General features: G+C 39.9%; 11 non-coding genes across 11 annotated transcripts; all 11 read right to left on the reverse strand.

The window, feature by feature from the left end:
* Nucleotides 1-3,377: 3,377 nt before the first annotated feature.
* Nucleotides 3,378-3,450, reverse strand: TRNAV-UAC (transfer RNA valine (anticodon UAC)). Its single transcript has one exon. It is a non-coding gene; the product is annotated as a tRNA-Val (tRNA).
* Nucleotides 3,451-4,204: 754 nt separating this feature from the next.
* Nucleotides 4,205-4,277, reverse strand: TRNAV-AAC (transfer RNA valine (anticodon AAC)). The gene has a single exon. It is a non-coding gene; the product is annotated as a tRNA-Val (tRNA).
* A 2,610-nt stretch (nt 4,278-6,887) lies between these two features.
* Nucleotides 6,888-6,960, reverse strand: TRNAV-AAC (transfer RNA valine (anticodon AAC)). Its single transcript has one exon. It is a non-coding gene; the product is annotated as a tRNA-Val (tRNA).
* A 479-nt stretch (nt 6,961-7,439) lies between these two features.
* Nucleotides 7,440-7,512, reverse strand: TRNAV-UAC (transfer RNA valine (anticodon UAC)). Its single transcript has one exon. It is a non-coding gene; the product is annotated as a tRNA-Val (tRNA).
* A 65-nt stretch (nt 7,513-7,577) lies between these two features.
* Nucleotides 7,578-7,650, reverse strand: TRNAV-AAC (transfer RNA valine (anticodon AAC)). Its single transcript has one exon. It is a non-coding gene; the product is annotated as a tRNA-Val (tRNA).
* A 2,410-nt stretch (nt 7,651-10,060) lies between these two features.
* Nucleotides 10,061-10,133, reverse strand: TRNAV-AAC (transfer RNA valine (anticodon AAC)). The gene has a single exon. It is a non-coding gene; the product is annotated as a tRNA-Val (tRNA).
* Nucleotides 10,134-10,749: 616 nt separating this feature from the next.
* On the reverse strand, nt 10,750-10,822 carry TRNAV-UAC (transfer RNA valine (anticodon UAC)). Its single transcript has one exon. It is a non-coding gene; the product is annotated as a tRNA-Val (tRNA).
* Nucleotides 10,823-10,887: 65 nt separating this feature from the next.
* TRNAV-AAC (transfer RNA valine (anticodon AAC)) lies at nt 10,888-10,960 on the reverse strand. Its single transcript has one exon. It is a non-coding gene; the product is annotated as a tRNA-Val (tRNA).
* A 65-nt stretch (nt 10,961-11,025) lies between these two features.
* TRNAI-UAU (transfer RNA isoleucine (anticodon UAU)) lies at nt 11,026-11,098 on the reverse strand. The gene has a single exon. It is a non-coding gene; the product is annotated as a tRNA-Ile (tRNA).
* A 479-nt stretch (nt 11,099-11,577) lies between these two features.
* Nucleotides 11,578-11,650, reverse strand: TRNAV-UAC (transfer RNA valine (anticodon UAC)). The gene has a single exon. It is a non-coding gene; the product is annotated as a tRNA-Val (tRNA).
* A 1,996-nt stretch (nt 11,651-13,646) lies between these two features.
* Nucleotides 13,647-13,719, reverse strand: TRNAV-AAC (transfer RNA valine (anticodon AAC)). The gene has a single exon. It is a non-coding gene; the product is annotated as a tRNA-Val (tRNA).
* Between the last annotated feature and the right edge of the window lie 5,701 nt (nt 13,720-19,420).

Genomic DNA, 19,420 nt, shown 5'->3' on the forward strand with positions numbered 1-19,420 from the left:
AACATGTATCTATCAGGGCTCGAACCTGACACCTTCCGCGTGTAAAGCGGACGTGATAACCACTACACCAAAGATACTTGGTTATTGTGAGTTTTCGAAGAGATCTAGCTTATAACTATGTCTAATCACGATGGTCATAACATGTATCTAATACGGCTCGAACCTGACACCTTCCGCGTGTTAGGCGGACGTGATAACCACTACACCATAGATACTTGGTTATTGTGAGTTTTCGAAGAGATCTACCTTATTATTATGTCTAATCACGATGGTCAAAACATGTATATTCCAGGGCTCGAACGTGGGACCTTCCGCGTGTTAGGCGGACGTGATAACCACTACACCATAGATACTTGGTTATTCTGAGTTTTCGAAGAGATCTACCTTATTATTATGTCTAATCACGATGGTCAAAACATGTATCTATCAGGGCTCGAACCTGAAACCTTCCGCGTGTAAAGCGGACGTGATAACCACTACATTATAGATACGTGTTAATATAAAGTTTTCGAAGAGATCTAGCTTATTACCATGTCTAATCACGATGGTCATAACATGTATATAATAGGGCTCGAACCAGACACCTTCCGCGTGTTAGGCGGACGTGATAACCACTACACCATAGATACTTGGTTATTCTGAGTTTTCGAAGAGATCTACCTTATTATTATGTCTAATCACGATGGTCAAAACATGTATCTATCAGGGCTCGAACCTGAAACCTTCCGCGTGTAAGGCGGACGTGATAACCACTACATTATAGATACGTGTTAATATAAAGTTTTCGAAGAGATCTAGCTTATTACTATGTCTAATCACGTGGGTAAAACATGTATGTACCAGGGCTCGAAACTGGCACGTTCCGCGTGTTAGGCGGACGTGATGACCACTACATTATAGATTATATAAAAAAGGACTTGGTTTGCCCAAGCCTGAAAAACAAAACGATAAGAGTTTTTTCCAGTTGACTGAAGGGCGGATATTTAATTTTTCTATATAATTTTAAAGACAATCCGTATTTTACTACTCTTTAGAATTTAATTCAATCTCCTGATTTTACTGGTAATGGATTTATTTCCTATAAATTAATTGAAATAAAAAATTACTTATCTCAGATTTTTCAGGATAAAATTTTACGAAAATGGAATTGTTGAAAAATCTGAGATACGTAATTTTTTATTTCAATTAATTTATAGGAAATAAATCCATTACCAGTAAAATCAGGAGATTGAATTAAATTCTAAAGAGTAGTAAAATACGGATTGTCTTTAAAATTATATAGAAAAATTAAATATCCGCCCTTCAGTCAACTGGAAAAAACTCTTATCGTTTTGTTTTTCAGGCTTGGGCAAACCAAGTCCTTTTTTATATAATATCTGTTCCTTCAGTCTGCATTTGTATTAATCTATTATAAAACAATTTTTGCCTGAAATGCGAAATTTTTCATTTCTAGGACGAGGTTAAAAATGGTTCTACACTTTACTAATTCTTATAAGATACGGCTCACAATTCGTTTTAGAACCCGAGCTTAATAGTCAACTTCAAAACCAACATCCTGCCACGATTTTTAAACTATCAAATCCGTATCTTTTACAGTCCACTCTACGATTACAATTATCCATGACATTGCGTTCACTGCCCTTGTACGTTTACAGTGAGTGGCACCGTGGCCAGTTGTTTTAATAAAAATACCTAGGCCACAGGTCCAGTTTTAAAAAAAAAATCCTTATTTCCAACACTGATCCATCTATCCTTATGCCTTACTGAAGGCTACAGTGAAATATCCATGAAGCGTAAGCTTCTATTATAAATCCATGGCCTAAGTAAGGCAACTTAAGCCTTGGTCGAAACTAACATCTAAAATATAAATTAAAAAGGTATCTTAAGTATATAATTTCAACCGAGACACATAATTAAACGAAAAATAGACCCGCCAAAGAAATTTTTAATAAATATAGTGTTATATTTATTGAAAAATATCAAGTTAAAGTTTCAAGGCGGTGAAAGGGCAAATTAGCGTCGTCTACTGTAGAGTAACGAACAATTAGCGTCGTCTGCTGTAGAATAATCTTTTGAGGTACTTACATTTTTAATAAAATTAACATACTTAGACTTAATTAATTTTGATGAAACTTGAAAAAGGCACACCTTGAATAGTTACTTGTTAATTTGAAAGTATTCCGAAACGTAACTTCGCTTTAGTTTTTAAATGATTCGATGTACAGGAGCACCAAAAACCCCATGTTATTCCTATGGGAAAATCGGCGAAAATCTGTGAATTTTCATTTAACATTACGGGAGGGTGTGGGATCTTATCTAGAAGGGCCTACCGGCCCTCTAGAATACGTGTTAATATAAAGTTTTCGAAGAGATCTAGCTTATTACTATGTCTAATCACGATGGTCAAAACATGTATCTATCAGGGCTCGAACCTGGAACCCTCCGCGTGTTAGGCGGACGTGATAACCACTACACCATAGACACTTGGTTATTGTGAGTTTTCGAAGAGAACTACCTTATTACTATGTCTAATCACGATGGTCAAAACATGTATCTATCAGGGCTTGAACACGAGACCTTCCGCGTGTACAGCGGACGTGATAAACACTACACCATAGATACGTGTTAATATAAAGTTTTTGAAGAGATCTAGCTTATTACTATGTCTAATCACGATGGTCAAAACATGTATCTATCAGGGCTCGAACCTGAGACCTTCCGCGTGTAAAGCGGACGTGATAACCGCTACACCATAAATACGTGTTAATATACAGTTTTCGAAGAGATCTAGCTTATAACTATGTCTAATCACGATAGTCAAAACATGTATCTATCAGGGCTCGAACCTTGAACCCTCCGCGTGTTAGGCGGACGTGATAACCACTACACCATAGATACGTGTTATTATAAAGTTTTCGAAGAGATCTAGCTTATAACTATGTCTAATCACGATGGTCAAAACATGTATCTATCAGGGCTCGAACCTGACACCTTCCGCGTGTAAAGCGGACGTGATAACCACTACACCAAAGATACTTGGTTATTGTGAGTTTTCGAAGAGATCTAGCTTATAACTATGTCTAATCACGATGGTCAAAACATGTATCTATCAGGGCTCGAACCTGGAACCCTCCGCGTGTTAGGCGGACGTGATAACCACTACACCATAGACACTTGGTTTTTGTGAGTTTTCGAAGAGAACTACCTTATTACTATGTCTAATCACGATGGTCAAAACATGTATCTATCAGGGCTTGAACATGAGACCTTCCGCGTGTACAGCGGACGTGATAAACACTACACCATAGATACGTGTTAATATAAAGTTTTTGAAGAGATCTAGCTTATTACTATGTCTAATCACGATGGTCAAAACGTGTATCTATCAGGGCTCGAACCTGAGACCTTCCGCGTGTAAAGCGGACGTGATAACCGCTACACCATAGATACGTGTTAATATAAAGTTTTCGAAGAGATCTAGCTTATAACTATGTCTAATCACGATAGTCAAAACATGTATCTATCACGGCTCGAACCTTGAACCCTCCGCGTGTTAGGCGGACGTGATAACCACTACACCATAGACACTTGGTTATTGTGAGTTTTCGAAGAGATCTACCTTATTATTATGTCTAATCACGATGGTCAAGACATGTCCCTACCAAGGCTCGAACCTGACACCTTCCGCGTGTTAGGCGGACGTGATAACCACTACACCATAGATACTTGGTTGTGTGAGTTTTCGAAGAGATCTACCTAATTATTATGTCTAATCACGATGGTCAAAACATGTCCCAACCAAGGCTCGAACCTGGGACCTTCCGCGTGTTAGGCGGACGTGACAACCACTACACCATAGATACGTGTTAGTATAAAGTTTTCGAAGAGATCTAGCTTATAACTATGTCTAATCACGATGGTCAAAACATGTATCTATCAGGGCTCGAACCTGACACCTTCCGCGTGTAAAGCGGACGTGATAACCACTACACCAAAGATACTTGGTTATTGTGAGTTTTCGAAGAGATCTAGCTTATAACTATGTCTAATCACGATGGTCATAACATGTATCTAATACGGCTCGAACCTGACACCTTCCGCGTGTTAGGCGGACGTGATAACCACTACACCATAGATACTTGGTTATTGTGAGTTTTCGAAGAGATCTACCTTATTATTATGTCTAATCACGATGGTCAAAACATGTATCTACCAGGGCTCGAACGTGGGACCTTCCGCGTGTTAGGCGGACGTGATAACCACTACACCATAGATACTTGGTTATTCTGAGTTTTCGAAGAGATCTACCTTATTATTATGTCTAATCACGATGGTCAAAACATGTATCTATCAGGGCTCGAACCTGAAACCTTCCGCGTGTAAAGCGCACGTGATAACCACTACATTATAGATACGTGTTAATATAAAGTTTTCGAAGAGATCTAGCTTATTACCATGTCTAATCACGATGGTCATAACATGTATATAATAGGGCTCGAACCAGACACCTTCCGCGTGTTAGGCGGACGTGATAACCACTACACCATAGATACTTGGTTATTCTGAGTTTTCGAAGAGATCTACCTTATTATTATGTCTAATCACGATGGTCAAAACATGTATCTATCAGGGCTCGAACCTGAAACCTTCCGCGTGTAAGGCGGACGTGATAACCACTACATTATAGATACGTGTTAATATAAAGTTTTCGAAGAGATCTAGCTTATTACTATGTCTAATCACGTGGGTAAAACATGTATGTACCAGGGCTCGAAACTGGCACGTTCCGCGTGTTAGGCGGACGTGATGACCACTACATTATAGATTATATAAAAAAGGACTTGGTTTGCCCAAGCCTGAAAAACAAAACGATAAGAGTTTTTTCCAGTTGACTGAAGGGCGGATATTTAATTTTTCTATATAATTTTAAAGACAATCCGTATTTTACTACTCTTTAGAATTTAATTCAATCTCCTGATTTTACTGGTAATGGATTTATTTCCTATAAATTAATTGAAATAAAAAATTACTTATCTCAGATTTTTCAGGATAAAATTTTACGAAAATGGAATTGTTGAAAAATCTGAGATACGTAATTTTTTATTTCAATTAATTTATAGGAAATAAATCCATTACCAGTAAAATCAGGAGATTGAATTAAATTCTAAAGAGTAGTAAAATACGGATTGTCTTTAAAATTATATAGAAAAATTAAATATCCGCCCTTCAGTCAACTGGAAAAAACTCTTATCGTTTTGTTTTTCAGGCTTGGGCAAACCAAGTCCTTTTTTATATAATATCTGTTCCTTCAGTCTGCATTTGTATTAATCTATTATAAAACAATTTTTGCCTGAAATGCGAAATTTTTCATTTCTAGGACGAGGTTAAAAATGGTTCTACACTTTACTAATTCTTATAAGATACGGCTCACAATTCGTTTTAGAACCCGAGCTTAATAGTCAACTTCAAAACCAACATCCTACCACGATTTTTAAACTATCAAATCCGTATCTTTTACAGTCCACTCTACGATTACAATTATCCATGACATTGCGTTCACTGCCCTTGTACGTTTACAGTGAGTGGCACCGTGGCCAGTTGTTTTAATAAAAATACCTAGGCCACAGGTCCAGTTTTAAAAAAAAAATCCTTATTTCCAACACTGATCCATCTATCCTTATGCCTTACTGAAGGCTACAGTGAAATATCCATGAAGCGTAAGCTTCTATTATAAATCCATGGCCTAAGTAAGGCAACTTAAGCCTTGGTCGAAACTAACATCTAAAATATAAATTAAAAAGGTATCTTAAGTATATAATTTCAACCGAGACACATAATTAAACGAAAAATAGACCCGCCAAAGAAATTTTTAATAAATATAGTGTTATATTTATTGAAAAATATCAAGTTAAAGTTTCAAGGCGGTGAAAGGGCAAATTAGCGTCGTCTACTGTAGAGTAACGAACAATTAGCGTCGTCTGCTGTAGAATAATCTTTTGAGGTACTTACATTTTTAATAAAATTAACATACTTAGACTTAATTAATTTTGATGAAACTTGAAAAAGGCACACCTTGAATAGTTACTTGTTAATTTGAAAGTATTCCGAAACGTAACTTCGCTTTAGTTTTTAAATGATTCGATGTACAGGAGCACCAAAAACCCCATGTTATTCCTATGGGAAAATCGGCGAAAATCTGTGAATTTTCATTTAACATTACGGGAGGGTGTGGGATCTTATCTAGAAGGGCCTACCGGCCCTCTAGAATACGTGTTAATATAAAGTTTTCGAAGAGATCTAGCTTATTACTATGTCTAATCACGATGGTCAAAACATGTATCTATCAGGGCTCGAACCTGGAACCCTCCGCGTGTTAGGCGGACGTGATAACCACTACACCATAGACACTTGGTTATTGTGAGTTTTCGAAGAGAACTACCTTATTACTATGTCTAATCACGATGGTCAAAACATGTATCTATCAGGGCTTGAACACGAGACCTTCCGCGTGTACAGCGGACGTGATAAACACTACACCATAGATACGTGTTAATATAAAGTTTTTGAAGAGATCTAGCTTATTACTATGTCTAATCACGATGGTCAAAACATGTATCTATCAGGGCTCGAACCTGAGACCTTCCGCGTGTAAAGCGGACGTGATAACCGCTACACCATAAATACGTGTTAATATACAGTTTTCGAAGAGATCTAGCTTATAACTATGTCTAATCACGATAGTCAAAACATGTATCTATCAGGGCTCGAACCTTGAACCCTCCGCGTGTTAGGCGGACGTGATAACCACTACACCATAGATACGTGTTATTATAAAGTTTTCGAAAAGATCTAGCTTATAACTATGTCTAATCACGATGGTCAAAACATGTATCTATCAGGGCTCGAACCTGACACCTTCCGCGTGTTAGGCGGACGTGATAACCACTACACCATAGATACGTGTTAATATAAAGTTTTCGAAGAGATCTAGCTTATTACTATGTCTAATCACGATGGTCATAACATGTATATAATAGGGCTCGAACCTGACACCTTCCGCGTGTTAGGCGGACGTGATAACCACTACACCATAGATACTTGGTTATTCTGAGTTTTCGAAGAGATCTACCTTATTATTATGTCTAATCACGATGGTCAAAACATGTATCTATCAGGGCTCGAACCTGAAACCTTCCGCGTGAAAAGCGGACGTGATAACCACTACATTATAGATACGTGTTAATATAAAGTTTTCGAAGAGATCTAGCTTATTACTATGTCTAATCACGATGGTCAAAACATTTATGTACCAGGGCTCGAAACTGGCACGTTCCGCGTGTTAGGCGGACGTGATGACCACTACATTATAGATACGTGTTAATATAAAGTTTTCGAAGAGATCTAGCTTATTACTATGTCTAATCACGATGGTCAAAACATGTATCTATCAGGGCTCGAACCTGAGACCTTCCGCGTGTAAAGCGGACGTGATAACCACTACACCATAGATACGTGTTAATATAAAGTTTTCGAAGAGATCTAGCTTATTAGTATGTCTAATCACGATGGTCAAAACATGTATCTATCAGGGCTCGAACCTGCGACCTTCCGCGTGTTAGGCGGACGTGATAACCACTACACCATAGATACTTGGTTATTGTGAGATTTCGAAGAGATCTACCTTATTATTATGTCTAATCACGTAGGTCAAAAAATGTATGTACCAGGGCTCGAAACTGGCACGTTTCGCGTGTTAGGCGGTCGTGATAACCACTACATTATAGATACGTGTTAATATAAAGTTTTCGAAGAGATCTAGCTTATTACTATGTCTAATCACGATGGTCAAAACATGTCTCTATCAGGGCTTGAACCTGAGACCTTCCGCGTGTAAAGCGGACGTGATAAACACTACACCATAGATACGTGTTAATATAAAGTTTTCGAAGAAATCTAGCTTATTACTATGTCTAATCACGATGGTCATAACATGTATATAATAGGGCTCGAACCTGACACCTTCCGCGTGTTAGGCGGACGTGATAACCACTACACCATAGATACTTGGTTATTCTGAGTTTTCGAAGAGATCTACCTTATTATTATGTCTAATCACGATGGTCAAAACATGTATCTATCAGGGCTCGAACCTGAAACCTTCCGCGTGTAAAGCGGACGTGATAACCACTACATTATAGATACGTGTTAATATAAAGTTTTCGAAGAGATCTAGCTTATTACTATGTCTAATCACGATGGTCAAAACATGTATGTACCAGGGCTCGAAACTGGCACGTTCCGCGTGTTAGGCGGACGTGATGACCACTACATTATAGATACGTGTTAATATAAAGTTTTCGAAGAGATCTAGCTTATTACTATGTCTAATCACGATGGTCAAAACATGTATCTATCAGGGCTCGAACCTGGAACCCTCCGCGTGTTAGGCGGACGTGATAACCACTACACCATAGACACTTGGTTATTGTGAGTTTTCGAAGAGATCTACCTTATTATTATGTCTAATCACGATGGTCAAAACATGTATCTATCAGGGCTTGAACATGAGACCTTCCGCGTGTACAGCGGACGTGATAAACACTACACCATAGATACGTGTTAATATAAAGTTTTTGAAGAGATCTAGCTTATTACTATGTCTAATCACGATGGTCAAAACATGTATCTATCAGGGCTCGAACCTTGAACCCTCCGCGTGTTAGGCGGACGTGATAACCACTACACCATAGATACGTGTTATTATAAAATTTTCGAAGAGATCTAGCTTATAACTATGTCTAATCACGATGGTCAAAACATGTATCTATCAGGGCTCGAACCTGACACCTTCCGCGTGTAAAGCGGACGTGATAACCACTACACCAAAGATACTTGGTTATTGTGAGTTTTCGAAGAGATCTAGCTTATAACTATGTCTAATCACGATGGTCAAAACATGTATCTATCAGGGCTCGAACCTGGAACCCTCCGCGTGTTAGGCGGACGTGATAACCACTACACCATAGACACTTGGTTTTTGTGAGTTTTCGAAGAGAACTACCTTATTACTATGTCTAATCACGATGGTCAAAACATGTATCTATCAGGGCTTGAACATGAGACCTTCCGCGTGTACAGCGGACGTGATAAACACTACACCATAGATACGTGTTAATATAAAGTTTTTGAAGAGATCTAGCTTATTACTATGTCTAATCACGATGGTCAAAACGTGTATCTATCAGGGCTCGAACCTGAGAACTTCCGCGTGTAAAGCGGACGTGATAGCCGCTACACCATAGATACGTGTTAATATAAAGTTTTCGAAGAGATCTAGCTTATAACTATGTCTAATCACGATAGTCAAAACATGTATCTATCACGGCTCGAACCTTGAACCCTCCGCGTGTTAGGCGGACGTGATAACCACTACACCATAGACACTTGGTTATTGTGAGTTTTCGAAGAGATCTACCTTATTATTATGTCTAATCACGATGGTCAAGACATGTCCCTACCAAGGCTCGAACCTGACACCTTCCGCGTGTTAGGCGGACGTGATAACCACTACACCATAGATACTTGGTTGTGTGAGTTTTCGAGGAGATCTACCTTATTATTATGTCTAATCACGATGGTCAAAACATGTCCCTACCAAGGCTCGAACCTGGGACCTTCCGCGTGTTAGGCGGACGTGACAACCACTACACCATAGATACGTGTTAGTATAAAGTTTTCGAAGAGATCTAGCTTATAACTATGTCTAATCACGATGGTCAAAACATGTATCTATCAGGACTCGAACCTGACACCTTCCGCGTGTAAAGCGGACGTGATAACCACTACACCAAAGATACTTGGTTATTGTGAGTTTTCGAACAGATCTAGCTTATAACTATGTCTAATCACGATGGTCATAACATGTATCTAATAGGGCTCGAACCTGACACCTTCCGCGTGTTAGGCGGACGTGATAACCACTACACCATAGATACTTGGTTATTGTGAGTTTTCGAAGAGATCTACCTTATTATTATGTCTAATCACGATGGTCAAAACATGTATCTACCAGGGCTCGAACGTGGGACCTTCCGCGTGTTAGGCGGACGTGATAACCACTACACCATAGATACTTGGTTATTCTGAGTTTTCGAAGAGATCTACCTTATTATTATGTCTAATCACGATGGTCAAAACATGTATCTATCAGGGCTCGAACCTGAAACCTTCCGCGTGTAAAGCGGACGTGATAACCACTACATTATAGATACGTGTTAATATAAAGTTTTCGAAGAGATCTAGCTTATTACCATGTCTAATCACGATGGTCATAACATGTATATAATAGGGCTCGAACCTGACACCTTCCGCGTGTTAGGCGGACGTGATAACCACTACACCATAGATACTTGGTTATTCTGAGTTTTCGAAGAGATCTACCTTATTATTATGTCTAATCACGATGGTCAAAACATGTATCTATCAGAGCTCGAACCTGAAACCTTCCGCGTGTAAGGCGGACGTGATAACCACTACATTATAGATACGTGTTAATATAAAGTTTTCGAAGAGATCTAGCTTATTACTATGTCTAATCGCGCGGGTAAAACATGTATGTACCAGGGCTCGAAACTGGCACGTTCCGCGTGTTAGGCGGACGTGATGACCACTACATTATAGATACGTGTTAATATAAAGTTTTCGAAGAGATCTAGCTTATTACTATGTCTAATCACGATGGTCAAAACATGTATCTATCAGGGCTCGAACCTGAGACCTTCCGCGTGTAAAGCGGACGTGATAACCACTACACCATAGATACGTGTTAATATAAAGTTTTCGAAGAGATCTTGCTTATTAGTATGTCTAATCACGATGGTCAAAACATGTATCTATCAGGGCTCGAACCTGCGACCTTCCGCGTGTTAGGCGGACGTGATAACCACTACACCATAGATACTTGGTTATTCTGAGTTTTCGAAGAGATCTACCTTATTATTATGTCTAATCACGATGGTCAAAACATGTATCTATCAGGGCTCGAACCTGAAACCTTCCGCGTATAAAGCGGACGTGATAACCACTACATTATAGATACGTGTTAATATAAAGTTTTCGAAGAGATCTAGCTTATTACTATGTCTAATCACGATGGTCAAAACATGTATGTACCAGGGCTCGAAACTGGCACGTTCCGCGTGTTAGGCGGACGTGATGACCACTACATTATAGATACGTGTTAATATAAAGTTTTCGAAGAGATCTAGCTTATTACTATGTCTAATCACGATGGTCAAAACATGTATCTATCAGGGCTCGAACCTGGAACCCTCCGCGTGTTAGGCGGACGTGATAACCACTACACCATAGACACTTGGTTATTGTGAGTTTTCGAAGAGATCTACCTTATTATTATGTCTAATCACGATGGTCAAAACATGTATCTATCAGGGCTTGAACATGAGACCTTCCGCGTGTACAGCGGACGTGATAAACACTACACCATAGATACGTGTTAATATAAAGTTTTTGAAGAGATCTAGCTTATTACTATGTCTAATCACGATGGTCAAAACATGTATCTATCAGGGCTCGAACCTGAGACCTTCCGCGTGTAAAGCGGACGTGATAACCGCTACACCATAGATACGTGTTAATATACAGTTTTCGAAGAGATCTAGCTTATAACTATGTCTAATCACGATAGTCAAAACATGTATCTATCAGGGCTCGAACCTTGAACCCTCCGCGTGTTAGGCGGACGTGATAACCACTACACCATAGATACGTGTTATTATAAAGTTTTCGAAGAGATCTAGCTTATAACTATGTCTAATCGCGATGGTCAAAACATGTATCTATCAGGGCTCGAACCTGACACCTTCCGCGTGTAAAGCGGACGTGATAACCACTACACCAAAGATACTTGGTTATTGTGAGTTTTCGAAGAGATCTAGCTTATAACTATGTCTAATCACGATGGTCAAAACATGTATCTATCAGGGCTCGAACCTGGAACCCTCCGCGTGTTAGGCGGACGTGATAACCACTACACCATAGACACTTGGTTTTTGTGAGTTTTCGAAGAGAACTACCTTATTACTATGTCTAATCACGATGGTCAAAACATGTATCTATCAGGGCTTGAACATGAGACCTTCCGCGTGTACAGCGGACGTGATAACCACTACACCATAGATACGTGTCATTATAAAGTTTTCGAAGAGATCTAGCTTATAACTATGTCTAATCGCGATGGTCAAAACATGTATCTATCAGGGCTCGAACCTGACACCTTCCGCGTGTAAAGCGGACGTGATAACCACTACACCAAAGATACTTGGTTATTGTGAGTTTTCGAAGAGATCTAGCTTATAACTATGTCTAATCACGATGGTCAAAACATGTATCTATCACGGCTCGAACCTTGAACCCTCCGCGTGTTAGGCGGACGTGATAACCACTACACCAAAGATACTTGGTTATTGTGAGTTTTCGAAGAGATCTAGCTTATAACTATGTCTAATCACGATGGTCAAAACATGTATCTATCAGGGCTCGAACCTGGAACCCTCCGCGTGTTAGGCGGACGTGATAACCACTACACCATAGACACTTGGTTTTTGTGAGTTTTCGAAGAGAACTACCTTATTACTATGTCTAATCACGATGGTCAAAACATGTATCTATCAGGGCTTGAACATGAGACCTTCCGCGTGTACAGCGGACGTGATAACCACTACACCATAGATACGTGTCATTATAAAGTTTTCGAAGAGATCTAGCTTATAACTATGTCTAATCGCGATGGTCAAAACATGTATCTATCAGGGCTCGAACCTGACACCTTCCGCGTGTAAAGCGGACGTGATAACCACTACACCAAAGATACTTGGTTATTGTGAGTTTTCGAAGAGATCTAGCTTATAACTATGTCTAATCACGATGGTCAAAACATGTATCTATCACGGCTCGAACCTTGAACCCTCCGCGTGTTAGGCGGACGTGATAACCACTACACCATAGACACTTGGTTATTGTGAGTTTTCGAAGAGATCTACCTTATTATTATGTCTAATCACGATGGTCAAGACATGTCCCTACCAAGGCTCGAACCTGACACCTTCCGCGTGTTAGGCGGACGTGATAACCACTACACCATAGATACTTGGTTGTGTGAGTTTTCGAAGAGATCTACCTTATTATTATGTCTAATCACGATGGTCAAAACATGTCCCTACCAAGGCTCGAACCTGGCACCTTCCGCGTGTTAGGCGGACGTGACAACCACTACACCATAGATACGTGTTAGTATAAAGTTTTCGAAGAGATCTAGCTTATAACTATGTCTAATCACGATGGTCAAAACATGTATCTATCAGGGCTCGAACCTGACACCTTCCGCGTGTAAAGCGGACGTGATAACCACTACACCAAAGATACTTGGTTATTGTGAGTTTTCGAAGAGATCTAGCTTATAACTATGTCTAATCACGATGGTCATAACATGTATCTAATAGGGCTCGAACCTGACACCTTCCGCGTGTTAGGCGGACGTGATAACCACTACACCATAGATACTTGGTTATTGTGAGTTTTCGAAGAGATCTACCTTATTATTATGTCTAATCACGATGGTCAAAACATGTATCTACCAGGGCTCGAACGTGGGACCTTCCGCGTGTTAGGCGGACGTGATAACCACTACACCATAGATACTTGGTTATTCTGAGTTTTCGAAGAGATCTACCTTATTATTATGTCTAATCACGATGGTCAAAACATGTATCTATCAGGGCTCGAACCTGAAACCTTCCGCGTGTAAAGCGGACGTGATAACCACTACATTATAGATACGTGTTAATATAAAGTTTTCGAAGAGATCTAGCTTATTACCATGTCTAATCACGATGGTCATAACATGTATATAATAGGGCTCGAACCTGACACCTTCCGCGTGTTAGGCGGACGTGATAACCACTACACCATAGATACTTGGTTATTCTGAGTTTTCGAAGAGATCTACCTTATTATTATGTCTAATCACGATGGTCAAAACATGTATCTATCAGGGCTCGAACCTGAAACCTTCCGCGTGTAAGGCGGACGTGATAACCACTACATTATAGATACGTGTTAATATAAAGTTTTCGAAGAGATCTAGCTTATTACTATGTCTAATCACGTGAGTAAAACATGTATGTACCAGGGCTCGAAACTGGCACGTTCCGCGTGTTAGGCGGACGTGATGACCACTACATTATAGATACGTGTTAATATAAAGTTTTCGAAGAGATCTAGCTTATTACTATGTCTAATCACGATGGTCAAAACATGTATCTATCAGGGCTCGAACCTGGAACCCTCCGCGTGTTAGGCGGACGTGATAACCACTACACCATAGACACTTGGTTATTGTGAGTTTTCGAAGAGAACTACCTTATTACTATGTCTAATCACGATGGTCAAAACATGTCCCTACCAAGGCTCGAACCTGGGACCTTCCGCGTGTTAGGCGGACGTGACAACCACTACACCATAGATACGTGTTAGTATAAAGTTTTCGAAGAGATCTAGCTTATAACTATGTCTAATCACGATGGTCAAAACATGTATCTATCAGGGCTCGAACCTGACACCTTCCGCGTGTAAAGCGGACGTGATAACCACTACACCAAAGATACTTGGTTATTGTGAGTTTTCGAAGAGATCTAGCTTATAACTATGTCTAATCACGATGGTCATAACATGTATCTAATAGGGCTCGAACCTGACACCTTCCGCGTGTTAGGCGGACGTGATAACCACTACACCATAGATACTTGGTTATTGTGAGTTTTCGAAGAGATCTACCTTATTAGTTCTAAAATAATAATTTAGAAAATGTTTGGATCTAGTGTTCATTTTACGTAGGCCGTAAATTGTTTTAAGTTAAATTAATTTAAATTCCATCGGGAAAAACCCGAAGTTTGGGTTTTACGGTGCAATGGGATTGTCCCATTGGACAGCATCGTAAATCCGCCCAAAAGCGAGTTTCGGTCGAATGGGATTCGGCGCATTGCTACTGAAGCGTATAAATAAAGCTAAGTTTACGTGCAACGGAAATTTTGTTTTCCAACGAGAAGTGGCACGTGTTTTTCTGAAAACAATGTCTCTTATTTCGAAGGAATTAATTCAACCTATGTATTTAAACCGACACCATTCAAATATTTCAAGATAAACCTGCAAATATCTTTAAAACTAAGCTTATAAACCCTTAAACATGATAGGAAGCTAAGCTTATAAACCTTTAGTCATGTTTCAAACCTAAACATATAATCCTGAAAACATGTTATACAACTAGGCATATAATCGTGTAAACACGTCTTGTTACTAAGCATTATAATATAATAACATGACACTTACCACCCTAAACATGTTTAAATACTAGATATGACAAGCGATCAACACATTTTGAACCTAAACATAAGGTGTTGCAAACCTAAACACCATTCTTACTTAAACATGACTGTTTTAAAACGTGATAAAATATCTGTTGCAGTGTCGTGTTTAGGCAAGTGTTCAGTTTCTAAACACTTTTTTTCTGTGTAGACTTGCACCAGGCGACGCCTACAAAAGTCTAACACAGCCCGAGGCTTTGTTGCGAAAACTATCTGAGGGTGAAGCCAATGATCTGTACGATCATTACTCTATTCATCCAGTGAACGTTCAACCACCGAAAGATTTACTTGGCGCTTACCAAATGAAGCGCGTCGAAGCCGAGCCAGTTAGCACTTGGGACAAAAACTGGAATACATGAGCTTCGTTCATCTGTTCCCTCGGGGTCGCTTTGGCAAGCACGATGATAGACCATTTGGGAAAATAACGGAAACCGAGTATCGTTTATCCCGTCTTTTGAACAAAAGTCCTATTTTTAGACGAGATTAATTCAATCTTATCAAGAATGCGAAATGAAAGCGATTTCTAGCAGTTTGAACTACGTTCTTCGTGTAAAAAAACCCATGTCAATTGGGGTTGAAAATTTGCTCGGTCGCGTTGAATCTGGCGATAAGGAACTTGAGAGTAATTTAGGCACTTTCTTGGTTTATATTCGAGGTACTAAGGACTACTGGTATAAAGTCCTTAGATCCGTTTTAGCGATGATTCGGGAATTTGGTCCTCCCACCTGGCTTTTAACTTTTAATCCGGCCGAGTACGATGATATGGAACTGCACGATCACTTGAGAAAAGTGAATTCAGACGTTCCAGGAGTAGAGTCGATGACGGTGGCTGAATTGTTGAATTTCGATCCACTTAGCGTCAATTTGCACTTTCATAACAAAGTGCGGTCGCTGTTAAACAACTTTGTCTTGTGTAAGCAAAATCCAGTTCTTGGCATGATAGAACATCATTTTTGGAGGGTTGAATACCAATCTCGGGGTTTACCTCACTACCATATGTTTTTGTGGGCCAAGGACGCTACAAAGATTGGAACTTCTTCGACCGAGACTATTTTGGATTACGTGCAAAAACACGTCACGTGTTCGATGCCAAGAGCATCGGTAAGTCCGGAACTACACCGGCTGGTAAAAAAATTCCAAACTCACAAATGCACCTCCAGTTGTTATAAGAAGGTGAAAAATTCTAAAAAAGGATTGAAAGTGTGTCGTTACGGTTTCCCTCGAAACGTAACAAACATTGCCACTATGAATTCCGTTAGATCAGTTACTCGTCACCGTAAAATGAAAAAGGTGCAGAAACGACTGTACGACTTGCCGAGAAAACAGCACGAAGTTTTAATCAATGATTACAATCCCACGCTACTTTTGGCTTCCAAAGCCAACATGGATTTGCAATTTGTCGCTGACAAATCGGAAATAGTGGCAAACTATGTCACTGCGTACGTGACAAAGGGAGACCGAGCTGACATGGACCAAACTTTTGCCGAGTTAGGGAACGAAAGTTTGTCCAAAAGATTATTTGGCTATAGATTGAAATCTTTGACGTGCAAGCAAATAGGAATTTATGAAGCTCTCGATATGATGCTGGGCCAAGACCTTTACAACAAGTCCGACAGCACTAAATTTATTAACACTAACTTAAAAGAAAACCGATCGAGAGTTTTCAAAGGTTACAAGGAACTCGCGCGTTTGAGGGAAACTGACCCCGAAAGCATGGACACTTGCCAAAAAGGGTTCGTCGACGATAAGTATCCAAATCGTCCCGACACCTTGGAAAATCTTAGTTTGCGGGAATTTAGTCAGTTTTACGATTACGTGAAGCACTCTGAAGGTGTCGAGAAAAATGCGAATGTAATCGTGTTGAAAAACAATCTGGGTTTCATGAGAAAGAGAATTAAGCCCTACATAGTAGAGCACTACATTCACGACCCGACAGAGGAGAAAGAAAAGTATTGTCACGCCCTACTGATCCTGTTCAAACCGTGGCGTGACGAAACTGAGTTATTGGGCGAGTTTGAAACCTACGCCGATGCTTTCGAAAACTCGCTTTCGGTGTTAAAAGAAATGACAGAATACCACACGAAGCTCTCGGTTTCCAAAGAAGTTGAAAAGAAACGCGAGGCTTCTTAAAAGGCGAAAGAGCCAGAAACCGTAATTTCGGAAGCAGAAAGTGACGACGATGAAAATGCGTTGCAAGGGAAGGAAATTGTTATTGAAGTTGAGAATGCGATGGCTGATGTAGAAGCTGCCATGGAAATGAATTTCGAGACTGATGTTGACAATGTGGCGTTACTAAACTCGGATCAAAGGCGAATATATGATCACATCATGGATCACTTCTCCCAAGAGGGAGAAAAATCTGGAAACAAGTGCCTTTTTGTGTCGGGACCTGGTGGCACTGGCAAATCGTTTCTTATCGACACTCTCGCCAACGCCGTAAGGCGACGCTTTCAAAATCCTGCTAGCGTGGCAATTGCCGCGCCAACGGGTCTGGCAGCGTTGAATGTTAATGGCGTAACATTACACAGATTACTAATGTTGCCGGTAGATCATGGGCGTATCGCCGAATACCATTCCCTAAGTTCTGACAATATGAGCATTATGAAAGAAACTTTGGGAAATTTAAAACTGTTAATTATTGATGAAATTTCCATGGTCTCGTCGGTGTTACTGACTCACGTTCACTTGAGGCTGAACGAATTTTGGGAAATGAACCAACCATTTGGTGGTGTGGCCTCTATCCTTGTTTTGGGAGACTTTTTCCAATTGCCTCCAGTTCAAGGGAATCCCGCGTTCATCAAAATCACTTCCGAAGAAGCCAGACTTAGATTCAATTGCATCGGAGGAAGTGATCTTTGGAAGTTTTTAAAATACGATGAACTAACGCAAAATGTTAGACAAGCCAACGACCAAAGTTACGGCGACATTTTAAGCAGAGTTAGAATTGGAAATATTTTCGAAGCTGATGTTGCAACCTTAAAAAGTAGATTGGTTGCTGACGGACAACGCATCGAGGTGGCTATGGATCTTTTCATTAAGCTGTCCAATGAAGGATTTCACCCAATTTGTTTGATGCCTAAATTAGCCATGTACGTAAAATTCAACTTTGATATGCTGCGAAAAAACGGCGAGAAAGTTGAAGTCATTCCTTGTCAGGATAGACTCGCTGACTATGGCAGAAAAATGAATAAAAACATTCTCAGGATACTGCAAGGGCTAGAAAACGAACCGTCCAAAACAGGCGGTTCGGAGAACGAGTTAGTTCTTTGCGTTGGCTGCCGAATAATGGTCAGAAGGAATATCAGTTTTGAAAAAGGCGTTGTAAATGGTACGATGGGTTTCGTAACTGGGTTCAAGAAGGACGAACAAGGAAACGTTGTTGGCATTTTTCTCAGAGTAGATCGCGAACCGAATAACGACGAAGCTAACACTGACTTTTTAGTTGAGAAAATTTGCGTCAAATTTTTGCTCATGACAAACATTTACGTTTAACGCTCCCAGTTTCCCGTCATCCTGGCGTACGCTATTACGATACATAAAAGCCAAGTCATGAGTTTAAAATGCGCCATTATGGATTTGGGTCCGAATTTATTCGGAACGGGCATGGTGTACGTCGCTTTGCCGAGAGTGACGTCCTTAGACGGACTCCATCTATTACTAATATTAAGGCGGATGGAAGAGCCATAATGGAGTATAACAGACTTCGCAAAAACATAGGCCAGATCTCCCTCTATTTGAAATAACGGAGTCGAAAGAAAGTCGAGGTGGGAAAAGAAGTGCGCCTACACTATCTAAAAACCTTTTAGAAGGTGTGGACGAGAGATGTGACGAAACGGCGCAAAAAATACCGGAGAAGAAAAGCAAATGCCAACATAATAATAATAATAATCTAAGCTTGGTCTAGGATTATTATTATTATTATGTTGGCATAGTTTAGCTAACGATGATCAAGTAACATGCTAATCTAATATTCTATTGGA

The sequence above is a fragment of the Phalangium opilio genome, unplaced genomic scaffold (genome assembly GCF_054372755.1).
Source record: "Phalangium opilio isolate 3A_F unplaced genomic scaffold, DU_Popi_V2 ptg000021l_1, whole genome shotgun sequence".
Taxonomy (NCBI): Eukaryota; Metazoa; Arthropoda; class Arachnida; order Opiliones; family Phalangiidae; genus Phalangium; species Phalangium opilio.